Below are 17,080 nucleotides of genomic sequence, written 5' to 3'. Positions count from 1 at the left end.
TTCATTCAAGTGCTGCTGAAGTTCTTCCCCATTTTGACTAAAACTAACCAAAATGTTGATGTATATCATACAGTTACATGGTCCTTCAATAACTATTTGTCCTGTAGAAACATCCATAAACATTAAAGGATACTGATTTCCATTCCAGGTTTTAGGTAGAGGTCCTACACAACTTACTAATATGCTGAAAACCAGTCCTCCAAAAGCTGGTATTGAAATTTAAGGCATAGATTTAATTGATGGTAGAAGTGACATGGAGAGCATGTCTAGCAAAATTTCATCACATTTGTATGTAATCCCGGCCAATAAAAATGTTGCAGTATTTCAGCCTGTGTTTTTCTAATACCTAAGTGACCTACAATTGGAATTTCATGAGCCACTTGTTTGCTATGATATTCAGATGGAGCTACCACCTAATGGATCAGTCCCATTCTTCATCATTTAGTATTTGAGGTAGTCTCCATTTCCTCATTAATACTTTGTCTTTTAAGTAATAACATCAGGTATTGTCTCTCATTCCAATTTCTCAGTAGGCTTTTTGGTATAACTTGATCTGATGACAATACAATCAGAGAACAATCCAGGATAGTCCTCCTGTAACATATCCTGTTCATTCACCTCAACTGGTGGTTCCATCACCCTTAGCCAATATTCTTGAACCTGAAAAGTAATTTCCCAAAATAAAATCAAACTGTCACTCTGGAATTTGTTTCAGAACTCCAATTACAAATTCTTCATTTGTCAAATTACTCTTTAATCTAACCCTGTAATAAGACTAGTTTGTAAGCAGTATGTATACCTCTGGAAGACAAATAGCATCATCAATCAGCATCATTAACTGACTTGGTCCAGAGTCTCTCAATTTTCTTATTGGTTTAACTCCTGATTCAATAAATCCCCCTTTTAGATAAAATGCTCACAATCTCCAGTGGTCTGTTGCTCTTTGTCAACATTCACAGAATTCTCATGATTGTTCAAAGCCACCAATACCTTCTTAGCACATTCTAAAAAATCATATTCTTTCTGTGTTATTGCCAACAATTTTTCTGTACCTATTTCCTTTCCTGATTTCTCCTTTTCTTAAAATGTCTTAGACATATTTACTGCTATAATCAGTCTCCCATCAGTGTTCCCGTAAGCCCTGCAGCTTCACAAGCACTCTAAAATTCCATACATGCTGATCCATGGAAGCAATCTGCCAACGCATTAACATCTGGTTTAGGAAGTCACTGCTGTGCACAGATCTTGGAGGTCTGTGCATAAAAATAATTAGATGGCATATCGCTTCCCATTTAACTTAAAGCAATTGGTTTTGGTATGGCCAGCCTTAATACAATGGAAACATGTTACTTTTTCACATCACATTTTGTTGTAGACTTTCTCCTTTACTACTTTGACAACCTTCTGTTAATTCTCTAAAACTAGAACTCTTCCATCCACTGATATTTTTATTCCTCCAGTTTTTTGTGGATTTCCATATGGCCATCTCCCCAGCAGAATGATGTGTTTGAGATATCATAAGTATCTGCCGGAGCTGCTGCTACCTTGATCCTGAATACTTGATGTTCACCTAAACAAGCTTTTAAGTTTGCAGGAATACTATTTCTGAATTCTTCCATGATCACAATTTTCTTTAAATTTTTCTTGAGTTTGAGTGATCCAAACCATAACCCTATGGCATTTCTTTCTCCCTGACAAGTTCCACAAAGTCAAAAATGGCATGAATCCAGGTCATAGTCCAACAGGTTTATTTCACCTTTTGGATTCTCATTCCTTCAGTGTTAGTGAGAGAGGTTGTATCAGACACAGAATTTATAAGCAAAAGATGAAAGGGTCATAAAACTGTTGCAAATGCATTGAACAAACCTAAGATGGCTGTTAAATCTTTAATCAGTTAGAAAGAATTAATATACAAATTCCCAAATTTCTTTCAAGTCACTGACTCGAAATAATGAAAAGTTTTATCAGTCCCCTCAGTATACCAGAGGTGTTATCCCAGGTTAGGCAATGCATTTTAGGTATGAGGCCTTGTTTAGAATCTGGCTGTGTATTAACTTGGAGTCAGACTCGTTTTATTTCCAAAATAAGAATTTATAAAATGCCACATTGATTGTCTACAAATTGTGTGCTTTTTGAACAAAAATAGAATGCACCTGCAATTACAAATCAAATGCAAATTCACACCATACATTTATATGTGTATGTGCACACGCATGTGTGCGTTTGTGTGGGAGAGAGAGGCAGAGTGTGTGTGTGTGTGTGTGTGCGTGTGCACACATGTGAGCATGTGTGTGTGTGAGAGAGAGGGAGAGTGCTTATGAGACAGTGTTTGTATGTGTGTGAGAGTATTTGTGCGTGTGCATGCTTTGCAGAGAGACTGTGTGTGTGAGAGAGAGTGTGTGTGTGACTGTGTGTATGTGTGTGTGTGTGTGTGTGCGCGTGTGTGTGTGTGTGTGTGTGTGTTTGTGTATATGAGAGCGTGTCTGTGTGAGTGTATGAGTACGTGTGTGAGAGTGTGTTTATGGGGGAGAGTGTGTATGTACGTGTGCATGTGTGAGAGAGTATAGTGTGGTGGGGTCACCTATAGTGTGACATGAACCCAAAATCCTGGTTGAGGCCATTTTCACGGGTACCGAACTTGGCCATCAGCCTCTGCTCCGCGGTTCTGTGTTGTTGCGTATCCCGAAGTCTGCCTTGTTTACCCTAAGATCCAAGGCCGAATGTCATTGACTGCTGAAGTGTGCCTCCACTGGAAGGGAATTTCCCTATATAAATGGTGAATTAGTTTTGTATGTGTGATCCTAAGTTTTAATTGATTAGCTTCAGACTCAAACTCATCAACATTGAGATTTCTCTATTTGTCAGTTGCATGATCTTCAAATTATTCTTCTTTCAAACTGCAATACGCAATCATAGCTGCACCTATCAAAACATTCCTTAACATTAAAGCCCAATCATCTTTTGGCCACTTCAACTCATGTAAGATCCCTGCTGATCCCGGCCAACTCAAATCTCAGACTGACATCAAGCTTGATAGCTTCTTTTTTATTTCACTAGATTTGTATTTTATTTAGCAAGGCAATCCTTCGTTGAAACGTGAGTGTGTAATTCTGCAGGTTTGGTTTTAACAATAAAATAGAAGTTTTTTATGCTAAAGAAACAAAGATGAACTAGAACACCAAACTATTTACTTAAAACACAGTTTGAAAAAGAAATGAAATACTTGGTAAAAATACAATCCCATCCGTCACAGAGTTATCATGTCCAGAATTTGACATCAAACACTGTTTGCTTCTGTATAATACCTATAGGTTTAATTTCACTGTCCTTTCAATTTCAGGCCTTGACAGTTTGATAGCCTATTCATTGATTATTCTCACAACTGAGCTTAGACTTTCAAATAGCCACATCAAGAATCTAACCAAACACTTCTGGTTTCAAACTAAAATGCTTACACTGAAGTAACCTATTTCCTAACTTGCAGAATTAACTCATTTCTCTGAGAGAAATTGCTTCATACATCTAATTCCATGCAGGATTTCTGCAAACTGAAACACAGAATCTATAGAATTTTTCCTCTATGCAAAAAAAGTTCTCATTCTTCCAAACAGAAAACAAACTAATGCTCTTCAAAATTTACTCCATCTGCTCATAGCACTGTCCCAATGCAGAAAGATATGCCATGTCAGTGATTCTTTTTCTCATGTTGGTTTTAGAAACAAAAAGTCTCCAGACATACTGGAAAGTTAATTCTTAAACCTCTCATACCACCAATATTAGACCATAATATTGCAGGAGCAGAAGTAGACCATTCAGCCTATCAAGCCTGCTCTGCCATTCAATGAGATTATGGCTGAACTGATAATCCTCAACTTCACTTTCCTGCCTTTTCTCTATAAACCTTGATCCCATTGGTGATTAAAAATCCGCCCATGTATTTAATGTATTTAATGAGTGTTGAATGTATTTAATGATCCAACATTGCCAAGCCTCTCCAGTAAAACATGCCATGGATTCATGAATCTTTGAGAAAAGAAAATCGTCCTAAACTCTGTTTTAAATGGGTGACGCCTAATGCTGAAATTATGCCCTCTGGTCCTATACACTCACACACTGGCTCTGCATTTATCTTGTGAAGCCCCCTAAAAATCTTATATATTCCACATGTCTCCTTTTATTATGCTATGCTCCATGAAATTCCAGCCCAACATTTTCAACATCTCCTCATAAGAAAATCCCTCTATACCTGGAAACAGCCTAATGAGCCTTCTCTGGTCTGCCTCCAATGCCAATATATTTTTCCTTAGACAAGAGGCTCAAAACTGTTTACAGTATTCCAGCTGTGGTCTGACTAGTGTGCTATATAGTTTTAGCAAGACCTAACTACTTTTATATTCTATTCCTTTTGAAATAAAGGCAACAATCCATTTGTCTTCTCTATTACTCACTAAACCTGAATGCTAGCCTTTTGTGATTCATGCCTGAAGCCTCCCAATTCCCTCTGTGCTACAGCTTTTTTCAATCTTTTTCCCTTCTGCAGAATATTCAGCCCTTCTATTCTTTCTGCATAACCTCACATTTTCGCACATTATATTCCATCTGCTGGGTTTTTCTACATTCACTTATTCTGCCTATCCTCACTATTTGCCTTTCTACCTATTTTTACATCATCTGAAAACTTGACAATGGTACTTCACCTTATCTTCTAAGTCATGAACATATATTGTAAATAATTGCTGCCTCAGTGCTGACCCAGAAACCACACTGCTATTTACAGGATGTAGTCCTGAAAATGCCCCCTTTGACCCAGCTGCCTGTGTTTGTTTAGCCAGCCAATCCTCTATCCGCAACCATATACTACTCCCAACATGATGGGCTCTTATCTTATTAAGTAGCCTTATGCCCAGTGCCTTATCAAACACCTTTCAGAATCCAAATATTACATCTGATTTCCTCTTTATCCATTCTACTCACGGATGCAACCCATCATGCCCGAGGGACTTGTTAGTTTTTAGCCCCATTAGTTTATGTAGTAATTTTTTTCTAGTGACAGTTATTGTGTTCATTTACCCGTTAACACCTTGATTATTTAGTATTTTCAGAATGCTATTAGTGTCCACTGCCATGAAGATTCAAAATATTTATTAAACTCCTCAACTATTTCCTGGTTCCCCATTATTATTTCTTCAATCTTGCTCACCAATCTTGTGGGCCTGTGTTCACTTTTCTAGCTTGTTCTCATAGTTTAATGTCACCCTCTTTATTTTTTTCTGGTCATCTTTTGTTGACTTTTCAAACTTTATAAATACTGTGGCTTACCAGTGACCTTTACTATGTGATATGCTTTTTCTTTCAATTTGATGCTATCCTTAACTTCCTTGGTTAACCAGGATTGGTTTATCCCTTCCCTATAATCCTTCTTCCTCATTGGGATATGCATTTTCTGTTACATTTCTTTTCATTTATAACTGTATCTTAGCTAATTCCAACAGTGATGGCCCAATTTTAGATTCCTCTTCTTCGAACTGTAAGTGTTGGATCTTGATGCATCTCAACCTTGCAAGATCCGGCTGTTACTTCTAACTTCAGGTTATCTGCTAACTCGCTCAATTTAGCTTTATTGAAAATTTCAAATAATCCACTGTTATATTTTCTATTTCTAGAAATCTCTTATCAACGTTCAAAGCAAACTACAAAATCTGTGCAATAAACTTCATTATAGTGTGGCTGACCTATGTCCTGAGCTACCCATGTATGTTGTTTTAGAAAGAAGTCCAAAGGCCCCTCTTAATTTCAGTGAATCCCATTTGGAATGAATCCATCTGATGTTGCTACTGGACAAGCCAAATCTGGCTTGATAGATCATGTTTTGTTTTCTTAACATCTAACATGGTGACCTTACACTGAAACTTAAGTACATAATGCTATAGACTTGGCTTTAACAATAATACAGAATTTTAAAAACAGCTTTTGACGAGGTCCCACATCAGAGACTGATAAAGAAGGTAAAAACACATAAGGTCCAGGGTAGCTTTGGAAGTTGGATCCAATTTTGGTTTAGTGGTAGGAGACGGAGGATGGTGCTAGAAGGCTGCTTGAATGATTGGAGGCCAAATGTCCAGTGGTGTATGACAGGGATTAGTCCTGGGTCCATTATTGTTCATGATACAGAAGTATATATACAGATGAGAATGGGGAGGGGTTGATGAATAAATTTTGTGGATGACACAAAGATTATCTGCATGGTTGACAGTGAAGAAGAAGGTCTTCGGTTACAGGAAGGTTGGTTTAATGGGGAAATCTGTGGCAGATGGAATTTAAATGATAAATGCGAGGTGATGCATTTTGGAAGAAGTATCAAGAGAAAGGAGCGCTCAATGAACAGCAGGACACTAGGGAGTTCAGAAGAACAGAAGGAACTTGGAGTGCTTATCCATAAATCCCTGAAGGTGACAGGATAGATTACCAGGATAGTTAGGAAGGCATATGAGACACTTATTTTTTAATCAATTATGTCATAGATTCTAAGAACAGGGAAGTTATGTTGCAGCTGACAAGAATTAGGAGTACAGCTGGAGTACAGTGTGAACTTCTGGTCACCACAGTATATGAAGTGTATGATTACACTTGAGGGAGTGCAGAGGAGATTCACCAAGATTCGCCTGGGTTGGTGCATTTAATTATGAAGAGAAGCTGGATTAGCTCAGGTTGTTTTTTTCTGGAGCACAGAAGCCTGGGCAGGAACCTGATGGAGGTGTATAAGATTAGGAGAGGCATGGATATGGTGGATAGAAAACAACTTCCCCTTAGAATCAATAACATGGGGTTTTAATTTGAAAATGAGAGGCAGAAGGTTTAGAAGGAGTTTGCAGAAAATCTTTTTCACCCTGAGTGTGGTGAGAAACTGGAATGCACTACCTGGGAGAGTCATTGAGGCAGGAAACCTCACAAACTTTAAAAAGTACTTAGATAAGCACTTGAAAGTCATACCAATCAAGGCCGTGGGCCAGGTACTGGAAAGTGGGACTAAGAAGCTCTTTTGTACTGCATGATTCTGTGATGAGAGAAATAAAGATAAAATAGAACAAATCAAATCATTTCCAATTAACACAATTTGGAAGATTATAAAATATATGGCAAACAAAAGCCCATCTATTCCAACATCATCGCTTTACAGTGCTCAAATACCAGGGAGAAAGTGTTTTTATCTATCACAGGTATAAGTTTAACTTAACTCTTTCTTTCAATCCTCCAACTGGAACATCTGGTAGCCTCTTCGTTGATGAGTTACACAAATGAGCTTTAATGTTCTTAGCTTTCAATAACCCTTTAATGTCTTTAACCAAACACAACTATTCTGGAATTTTCAAACTAAAACCTTTAAACTGAAGTAACCTATTTCCCAACAGTTTTGAACTAACTCCTTTCTCCAGGAAAAAGAATTGTTCTTGCATCCAACATATATCTTATGGTCTTATCAAACAAACCTTCAGTGAACAGAAAGCGATAGTTTTCCAATCTCTTGGTTTTCCCCTAAGCAAAGAAAATTGATTCCTTGATTCTTGAAAACTGAAAACAATGTTTATTCCCTTCAATTGTAACAATCTCACAACACAAATAAATTCTCTCTGTCACCCCAGGAGCGCATGTCTCACATGTGCAACTTTAAAATTCATGGCTGTAGAAACACTGGCAAGTCAATTATGAAATCCTCTCATATATATGGACTAAACATGTGTGCCATTTGTTCAAGTGCCAAACATAAATCAAATGAAGTTATACTAATATACATATCAATGACAATGTTTGTTTGATTACAGCACACACCCCAAAATCACATACAATCCTGATTTGGAAATGTGTCATCGTTCCTTCACTTTCGCTGGATCACAATTCTGGAACACTTCCCTCACAAAACTAGTGGTGTACATATGCCACATAGGCAAAGCACAATTCAAGAAAACAGTCCACCTCACTGAAGGACAAATAGAGATGGGCAATGAATGTCAGTGATCTTCACAACCCAAAACAAGTAAGATTGAAGCTGATAAACAAGCTTCAGCACCGAAGAATAACATTTACATTAAGGAGTTTAATTTGTTTAGATTTTACTGTTTGTTGAAGGTTTTAAAACACAAATACAACATTTCTTTGTTTATTTTATTTCTCTCCCAAACCCACCCATCTCCACACTTTTCAGGCTGGATGAACACAGCAGGCCAAGCAGCATCTCAGGAGCACAAAAGCTGACGTTTCGGGCCTAGACCCTTCATCAGAGAGGGGGATGGGGGGAGGGGACTGGAATAAATAGGGAGAGAGGGGAAGGCGGACCTCCATCTTCGGTCCGCCTCCCCCTCTCTCCCTATTTATTCCAGTTCCCTCCCCCCATCCCCCTCTCTGATGAAGGGTCTAGGCCCGAAACGTCAGCTTTTGTGCTCCTGAGATGCTGCTTGGCCTGCTGTGTTCATCCAGCCTCACATTTTATTATCTTGGAATCTCCAGCATCTGCAGTTCCCATTATCTCTCTCCACACTTTTCAGTTTGCCTTTTGGGCATGATTTTGCATTCAGTTATTCTAACTAAATGTTCTGTTGCCTCAGTAAGGAGTTTTTCTACAGTTTGCTAAAATGGATTATTTTGCTGTACTCAGGGATCCCAGAAACTCTGTAGATGGTGCATACTGAAATTGATTTCTAATCACAACAGGCTATGGTGCAAAACCTCATAAAATACCTGTGGATAAGTGCAAATGTGATGATGGGTTGGAACTATTTGTGTACTGTTGATCGAAAAGATTGGCCGTTGTATTTGAAAGACACAACTGTTTTATTTTTGTTCCCTTATTCTTTTTTTACTTTAGTTATGCTGTGGCATTAATAAAGAATTCTGGCATTTGCATTGTTTTACAGAACAGCAGAAAGTCTGCAGATCCCAAATACATCTACCTTATCGACGCAGAACACCTCAACAGTAGCTGGACATTGGAAGCACCAGAGACAAGTTTGAAATAGTCAAGCTGAAGGTCAATCTGCAGAACCCAGGGGAGCGACAGGAATGTACGGGGAAATTCTTACAGGTATTTCAAATGTCATATGAATAATTTTTAAAATAGTTTTAGTTTATCTCAACATTTAGCAATATTTTTATGTACTAGGTAGAGTCATCGGCATCTACAGCATAGCAAAAGGACCTTTGGCCCATCGCATCCACATCAGTCAAGAAACAACCTCCTAACTATTCTGATCCCACTTACAGCACTTCAGCCATAGCTTTCTATGTTTCGACATTGCAAGTGCATAGCGAAATGCTTCTTTAATGTTATGAGGATTTCTGCATTTACTACCTTAAAGCCAATGAGTTCCAGATTCCCACCACCCTCTTGGTGAAAAAAAAATTCCTGACATCTCCTCTAAATTTTTTGTCCTTGACTTTAAATCTATGACCTCTGGATATTGATCCATCTTCAAGGTGAAAATTTTCTTTCTCTCCACCATATCTGTGCTCCTCATTATTTTATACTTCTCAATCGTGCCCCCTCTCAATCTCCTCTGCTGGAAAGAAAACAATCACAGTCTGGTCATAACTGAAACTCTCCAGGTCGGGCAACATACTGGTAAATCTGACAGGGTGGCACAATGGCTCAGTGGTTAGCACTGCTGCCTCACAGTGCCAGGGACCTGGGCTCAATCCCACCCTGGCATGACTGTGTGGAGTTTGCACATTACCCCTATGTCTGCTTGGGTTTCCTCTGGGTGCTCTGGTTTATTTCCACAGTCCAAAGATGTGCAGGATAGGTGGATTGGCCATGATAAATTGCTCATTGTGTCCAGGGATGTGTGGACTAGGTGAACTAGCCATGGAAATTGCGGGGTTATGAGATAAAGTAGGTGGGGTGGGCCAAGGTGTGTTGCTCTTTGGAGGGTCAGTATGGGCTGAATGACCTGACTCCACATTGTAGGAATTCTATGATTCTATCTGGGTGGCACGGTGGCTCAGTGGTTAGCAGTGTTGCCTCACAGCACCAGCAAACCAGGCTCATTTCCACCCTCAGGCGACTGTCTGTGTGGAGTTTGCACATCTCGCCATGTCTGCTAGGGTTTCTTCCCACAGCCCAAAGATGTGCAGGTTAGGTGGATTGGCCATGCTAAATTGCCTGTCATGTTCAGGGATGTGTAGCTTAGGTGGTTATAGGGGAATGGGTCTGGGTGGGATGCTCTGAGGGTCAGTGTGGACTCGCTGGGCTGAAGAGCCTGTTTCCACACTGTAGAGATTCTATGATCTATGATCTAAATCTCTTCTGTACTCTCTCCAGTGATATCTCAATCTTTCAAATTGTGGCTTCCAGAACTGCACACAATACTTTCAGCTGCGGTCTAACTAACATTTATACAGTTTTAGCATAACCTCCCTGTTCTTAACTTTTTTGCTTCAGCTAATAAAGGCAAACATTCTAAGGAAGGGTCACCAGACCCGAAATGTTAACTCTAGCCTTTCTTCTCAGATGCTGCCAGACCCGCTGAGCTTTCCCAGCAACTTCTGTTTTTCTCCCAAGTATATCATGTTACTTCTTAACCACTTGATCCACCTGTCCTCATACCTTAAGATGCACACCAAGGTCCCTCTCACCCCTGGAGCTTCCCAGGCTTCTACCATTCATGTTGTGTTACCTTGCCTTGTTTGTTCTGCCCATGTGCAATGCTTTATATGCACCAAGATTGAATTCCATTTGCCACTGATCAGCCCAACTGACCAGCCCATCTATATCCCTCGGTAATCTAAGGCTATTCTCCTCACTAATTATCATTGCACCAATTTTTGCATCAGCTGCAAATTTACTGATCAACCCTCCTATATTTAGTAAATCATTTATGTTAACCACGAACAACAAGGGGTCCCACACTGACTCTTGTGGACCCCACTGGATGCAGACTTCTAGTTGGAAACACAACCCTCAAGAATCATCCTCTACTTCCTGCCATTCAGCCAAATGTGGATCCAATTTGCCAAATTTTTTTGGATCCCATGGGCTATTACTTTTACTATCAGTTCCTGAGTATGTTAGGAATGTTACCTTAGCTAAATTTAGTGACTTGAAAAGCAAGATATTGCTTAAAGCAATTTGAAAAAGCATTGGTAAATTAATTGTTTGTTAATTTTCTATTAGAATTTGGTCTCAAATGTTTGGGCTTGAAACATATTAAAATGGCTTGGATTTTGCATTCAGCAGTGAAACAACAGAGTGTGCCTCTGTCCTGGAAGAAAGCAGCCTGAGAATTTCTAGCAATCTCTGTGGTGTGAATTTTCTCTTTCCCAGCATCAGTTTGAATTTGTTACGAAGCTAAGGGGTTCTCCAAGCAAATATTAACAGGAATTCATCAGAAAGAATGAGGAAGGGATCACAGTGAAATATCCTCACTGACATCACAGAGGTGAAAGACATTGATTAACCTTTACTTCTAAGATGTTTTTACAGGGAAAGAAATAAATGATTGGTGCATACACATGGTAGAAATGGGAATGTCATAAATGAATTTCTAAAACATTATTTTAAAATGTGGAATTTTCAGCATAAAGGAAACATTTCTTGATCAGAAGTGGAATCAAGGGTTATGGGAAAGGGCAGGAAAGTGGACGTGAGGAATGTTGGATCAGTCATGATCCTATTGAATGGTGGAGCAGGCTTGAGGAGCTGACTGGCCTATTCTTATTCCTGTTTCTTATGGTCTTATTTGACATTCCACAAATAAAACTCAATGATTTTCAGGGTCTAAGAGGCCATTCAATTATTACAGATCCAGTTACACCTTATTTAACAAGTTGGAACATGTTCAAATACTTTAATAGTGAGACTAATAATATCAAAAGGTAGATTTTCATCAGTTCAATTATTTCTATATAATCGGGACTGCAACAGCATGCAGAAGCATAAATCTTTGACATCACCTTCAGGATTTCCACTTTAATTGTGCATGTGACTGCTGTCAATTTCAGAGCAGTGATGGTGATGAATGTTTCCTTATCATTACTGCCATAAAATTTGGGCCATTGATTTTAATTGGAGGGATGCATGCAGTATTCTTGCTGCTGTTTAGCAGCATTATCTTGCACCTTCTACTGAGATATTTGAGCTATATGAACAGATCCTCATTATTCCTGCCAATCACAAAAGTATGACATTTGGCTGTGGAGTGTAATTTTCAGGATGAATACTGCATGACCAACTGAAAAGTTAGAAACATAGACAAGATGGAAGAAGAATCAAATCCATAAATGGTAATAAAACACATTTGTGGAAAATAATGAGGAAAACTGTAACTATTTGCAAACAATTTTAGATTTTTTGGTATCCAGGCCAGATGTCAATAGTTAATGTGAAATAATAAAAATTGGAGTCAGAAAAAAAGCAGGTCATATTTCTCAAATAGAAAAGTAATGCAAAGTTTCATCAGAAGGAGAACTGAGAATATATTAAATAAATTTATGAAGTTTATCAATGGCTTGTTGTTTTACAAAGGTAAATTGCAAAGTTATAGAATATATGTCAAAGTATTTTACAGCATAGCTGTGTAAATTGCTGTGCAGGCCCTCTTTGTGCTTTTGGCCATTTAATTATAATACAATGTTTTTCTGCCATGATATGGATGAGCCAGTGTTGGATTGGGGTGGGCAATGTTAGAAGTCACACGATCAGGTTATAGTCCAACAGGTTTATTTGAAATCACAAGCTTTCAAAGCTCTGCTCCTTTGTCAGATGAAGTTGAGTTATCAAAATATTTAGGAACTTGTTCTAAATCATGAATCATTGGGAATGGGACCACAAATAAAACAGCCACACTAAAACAGCTTGGAAGTCATGAATTAGGCAACTTTTTAAGGTGAAAGATAATTTGAGATAGCAAAAGCGGAATAACTTGAAAAGCAGAAGAGACCACCTGTCCTAGGGATAGGCTAAACCAAAATCATTCACAAGTGAAGAAAAATTATCATGAGAAATTGAAAAACAAACATTATAAGACAATAATCTCAAAGATTTGCACATTGAATAAAATGGAAGTGCTCACGGTAGTGATTCAGGGCAGGGCCTCTGACAGAAGTAAAAATTGGCATTTGTATTAATAATGAATCTGAAAAGGAAATGGAAGTAAATTATTTAACAAATTGTTGAAATTGGAGTTGGACGAGAAAAGCAATGCAAAAAGGCAGCTGTACTTTATTGAAACTCGTTCTGCTTGGAGCCATTTTGTGGCATTGACAATCCAAAGCTGTCTTCTTTCTCTTTGAGGAAAGCAGGAAGAACACAAACAGCTGTGTAAACTCTTCATTGGTGGTCTGAACATCAAAACCACAGACAAAAGTCTTCAAGACCACATTGAGAAATGGGACAGATTGACTGTGTGGGACCTACATATGAAAAGCTCCAGGGCAATTGGATTTTCTTACATACTCCTGTGTCTCTGAGGTAAATGGTACAGTGCCTGCCAGACCTCACAAAGTAGATGGATTTGTTGTTGAACCCAAAAGGGCAGTATTATGAAGAACTCAATCATATCTGGAACTCATTTGGCTGAAGAAATCTTTGCCCACGGCATAGAGGGAGTACTTTTTAAAAATATATCGTATCAGAATTGTTAAACTAATGTTGAATCAACAAAGCGGAAGGAAGAAGGGCTTGGGTTTTATCATCTTTGATGATCATGATATTGTTAGCTTGGTATTCAAGTACCATATAGTCAATACTCAAAAAGGTGACTATGGAAGATATCGCCATGTGCGAAGTTCCACCATGAGCCAGAAACTCTTGATTATAACGCTTATGAGAGCAGTATTGATAATTCTAGACACAACCTGGAAAAGGGCAAGGAAGGGCAAGGAAGCAGAAATTTGAACAGATAGCTCCAGTTGGAGAATGAACGTTGGTTCAATTACCCATTAACCTTTTTTCTAATGGATGGGGTCTGGGTCTTGAGTAGCCAGAGAGCCAGAGATTTAGTCACCTAACATACTGAACATGTTCACTTATCCTGACAAAAGAACACCCAGCCAGGGGGCTGTAAAATCCAGCCTTTAGACTTCACAGTGAAAATTTGATGTTCTTTTCATAATTTATTTACAGCTATGAGTGCAATATGAGATAACATCTTTATATGGCACTAAGAAAAACACATATAGAAAAAGTCCATAGCTCTCCAACATCGTAATTTGGGACAAATCTCACTGGGTCATTCAAGTTGTTGACAATGAATCGATGGACAAGTTTTGGTGCACAATGTAGGACTGGATGTTGAAAGTAAGGTTAGAGATCTCCTTTAGGTTCAAAATCATCACGAACTGCCAAATACAAAACATATTCACCAAATCAACACATATTTTGTAGGTGAATTCGGTCAGTAGTATTACAAAATATAAATGGCAAGAAATATTTGTGGAAAAATGAATGGTTTTGGATGGGCTGCATGATATGCACAGCATCTGATATTCCGTGAATGGAATTAGAGTCATATAACATTGAAACAGACCCTTTAGTCCAACTCTTCCATGCCATCTGGGTTTCCTAAACAGAACTAGCCCCATTTGCCTGTGTTTGGCCCATATCCTTCTAAGCCTTTCCAATTCATGTCCCTGTCCAAATGTTTTTTAGATGTTGTAATTTTACTCACCTCTGCCACTTCGTCTGGCAATTTGATCCATATATGAATCACCCTTTGTTTGAAATTGTTGTCCCTCAGGGCCCTTTTAAATCTTTTCCCCTCTCACCTTAAATCTATGCCCTCTAGTTTTGGACATGCCTATCCTGGGAAAAGACCTTGGCTGTTCACCTTATCTATGATTCTCATGATTTTATAAAACTCTATAAGGTCACCTCTCAGCCTCCTATCCTCCAGGGAAGAAAGTCCCAGCCTATTCCAAACTTTCCCTATAACTCAAACCCTCCAGTCTCAGTAACATCCTTGTAAAATTTTTGTGCATCCTTTCAAGTTTAATAACATCCTTCCTATAGTGTGGCAACCAAAATATATACAGTACACCAAATGGGGTCTTACTAATATCTTGTACGGCCACAACATTATGTCCCTATTCCCATGCTCAGTGCTCTAACCAATGAAGGCAAGTGTGCCAAATAGCTTCTTCTCCACCCTGTCTATCTGTTACATCAGTTTCAAGGAACTATGTACCTGTACCCCGCGGTGTCTCTGTTCACCAACACTCTCCAGGACCCTGCTATTAACAGTGTAAATCCAGCCCTGGTTTGCCTTACCAAAGTGCAACACCTCACATTTATCTAAATTAAACTCTATCTGCTATTCCTCAGCCCAGTGGCCCAGTTGATCAAGATCTTGTTGTACTCTTAGATAACCCTCTTCACTGCCCAATCTACCACAAATTTTAGTGTCATCACAAACTTACTAACCGTGCGTCATACATTCTCATCCAACATAGAAATTATTTATATAAATGACAAACAACAGTGACCCAGAACTGATCCTTATGGCACAGCATTGGTCACAGGTCTCCAGTCCAAAAAACAACTTTCCATCAGCACCATATGTCTCCTACCATCAAATCAATTTTGTATCCAATTAGCTAACTCTCCCTGAATCCCATGTGATCTAACCCTATTAACCAGTCTACCACACAAAACCTTGTCCAAGGCTTTCCTAATGTCCATGTAGATAACATCTACCACACTGTCTTCATTTATCTTCTTGGTCACAACTTCAAAAATGTCATTCAAATTTGTAAACCACGATTTCCCAAACGCAAAGTCATGCTGACTATCCATGATCTAAGTAATTGCATACATATGTAACTGATTTGATATGTCACTACCCTTTGTGTGAAAAACTTGCCTCGTACATATCTTATAAACCTCCCGCTGCCACACCTTGAACCTGTGTCCCCTAGTAATTGACTCCTCTACCATGAGAAAAAGCTTCATACTCTATCCATGCCAGTCACAATCTTATAACCGTCTACCAGGTTGCCCCTCAACCTCCTGCATTCTGCTGGAAACAAATGCATTCCATCCAGCCTTTCTTCATAGCTAAAATCCCCCATGCCAGGCAACATCCTGATAAACCTTTTCAGTACCCTCTCCAAAGCATCCACCTCGTACTCATAGTGTGGTGACCAGAACTGCATGCAATATTCCAAGTGTGGCCGGACTGAAGTTCTATAAAGCTGCAGCATAACTTGTCTATCCTTATACTCAATGCCCTTTCTGATGACGGCAAGCCTGCCATAAGCATTTTTAACAACCTTACCTACCTGTGCTGGTACCTTCAGTAACCTGTGAACCTGCACACACAGATCCTTCTGCATATCAATGCTGCTAAGGGTTCTGCCATTTGTTGTATAATTTCCAACTGTATTTGACCTTCCAAAATACTACATCTCATATTTGTCTGGATTAAACTCCATCTGCTATTTTTCTGCCCATGCCTCCAAATAATCTATATCCTGCTGTATCCTCTGACAATCTACTCACTATCTACAGCTCTACTAGCCTTTGTATCGACTGCAAAATTAGACCAGCCACTTTATCCACCAAATCAGAGGTTGCAGGACTGATCCCTGTGGAACACTGCTAGTCATGACGCTGCATTCTGAAAAGCATCCTTCTACCGCTACCCTCTGACTCCTATGACAAAGCCAGTTCTGTGGCTATCTTGCCAGCTCACCCTGATACCTTGTGTACCAGTCTGACATTAGGGATTAGTGCTGGGATCTGTGCTGTCTGTGGTCTGCATAAATGATTCAGAGGAAAATGTGGCTGGTCTAAATTAGTAAATTTACGGTCAATAATCTTTCAATCTCCCTGGAATTCAGGGGTGGTGTCAGAGCACAGGAAAAGCACAAACAATTTACTTCTTTCCAGAAAGGTTGGAAAGATTGTCTCAGCAATTAGAGACTCTGTCAGTTTAATTCTGATGGCGGGGCAAGTTCTAAAAATAATTATTCAGGATAGAAATAATTGTCACATAGAAAAATGTATGTCAGTTTGGAAGAGTCAGCTCAGATATTTTGAGGAAATTTGTACCTATCAAATTTCCTGGAATTTTTTTGAAGAGAAGGAAGATTG

General features: G+C 38.9%; 1 long non-coding RNA gene across 1 annotated transcript in view; it reads left to right on the top strand.

Moving 5' to 3' along the window:
• Positions 1-17,080, top strand: part of LOC125451195 (uncharacterized) — a 128,973-nt gene that overhangs the window by 12,128 nt on the left and 99,765 nt on the right. Inside the window, exon 2 of the long non-coding RNA XR_009445601.1 lies at positions 8,910-9,076. This is a non-coding gene — a long non-coding RNA (uncharacterized LOC125451195). The remainder of the gene's footprint in view (positions 1-8,909; positions 9,077-17,080) is intronic.

Source organism: Stegostoma tigrinum, chromosome 3, assembly GCF_030684315.1.
Source record: "Stegostoma tigrinum isolate sSteTig4 chromosome 3, sSteTig4.hap1, whole genome shotgun sequence".
Taxonomy (NCBI): domain Eukaryota; kingdom Metazoa; phylum Chordata; class Chondrichthyes; order Orectolobiformes; family Stegostomatidae; genus Stegostoma; species Stegostoma tigrinum.
This window is presented reverse-complemented; position numbering and strand designations above follow the sequence as displayed.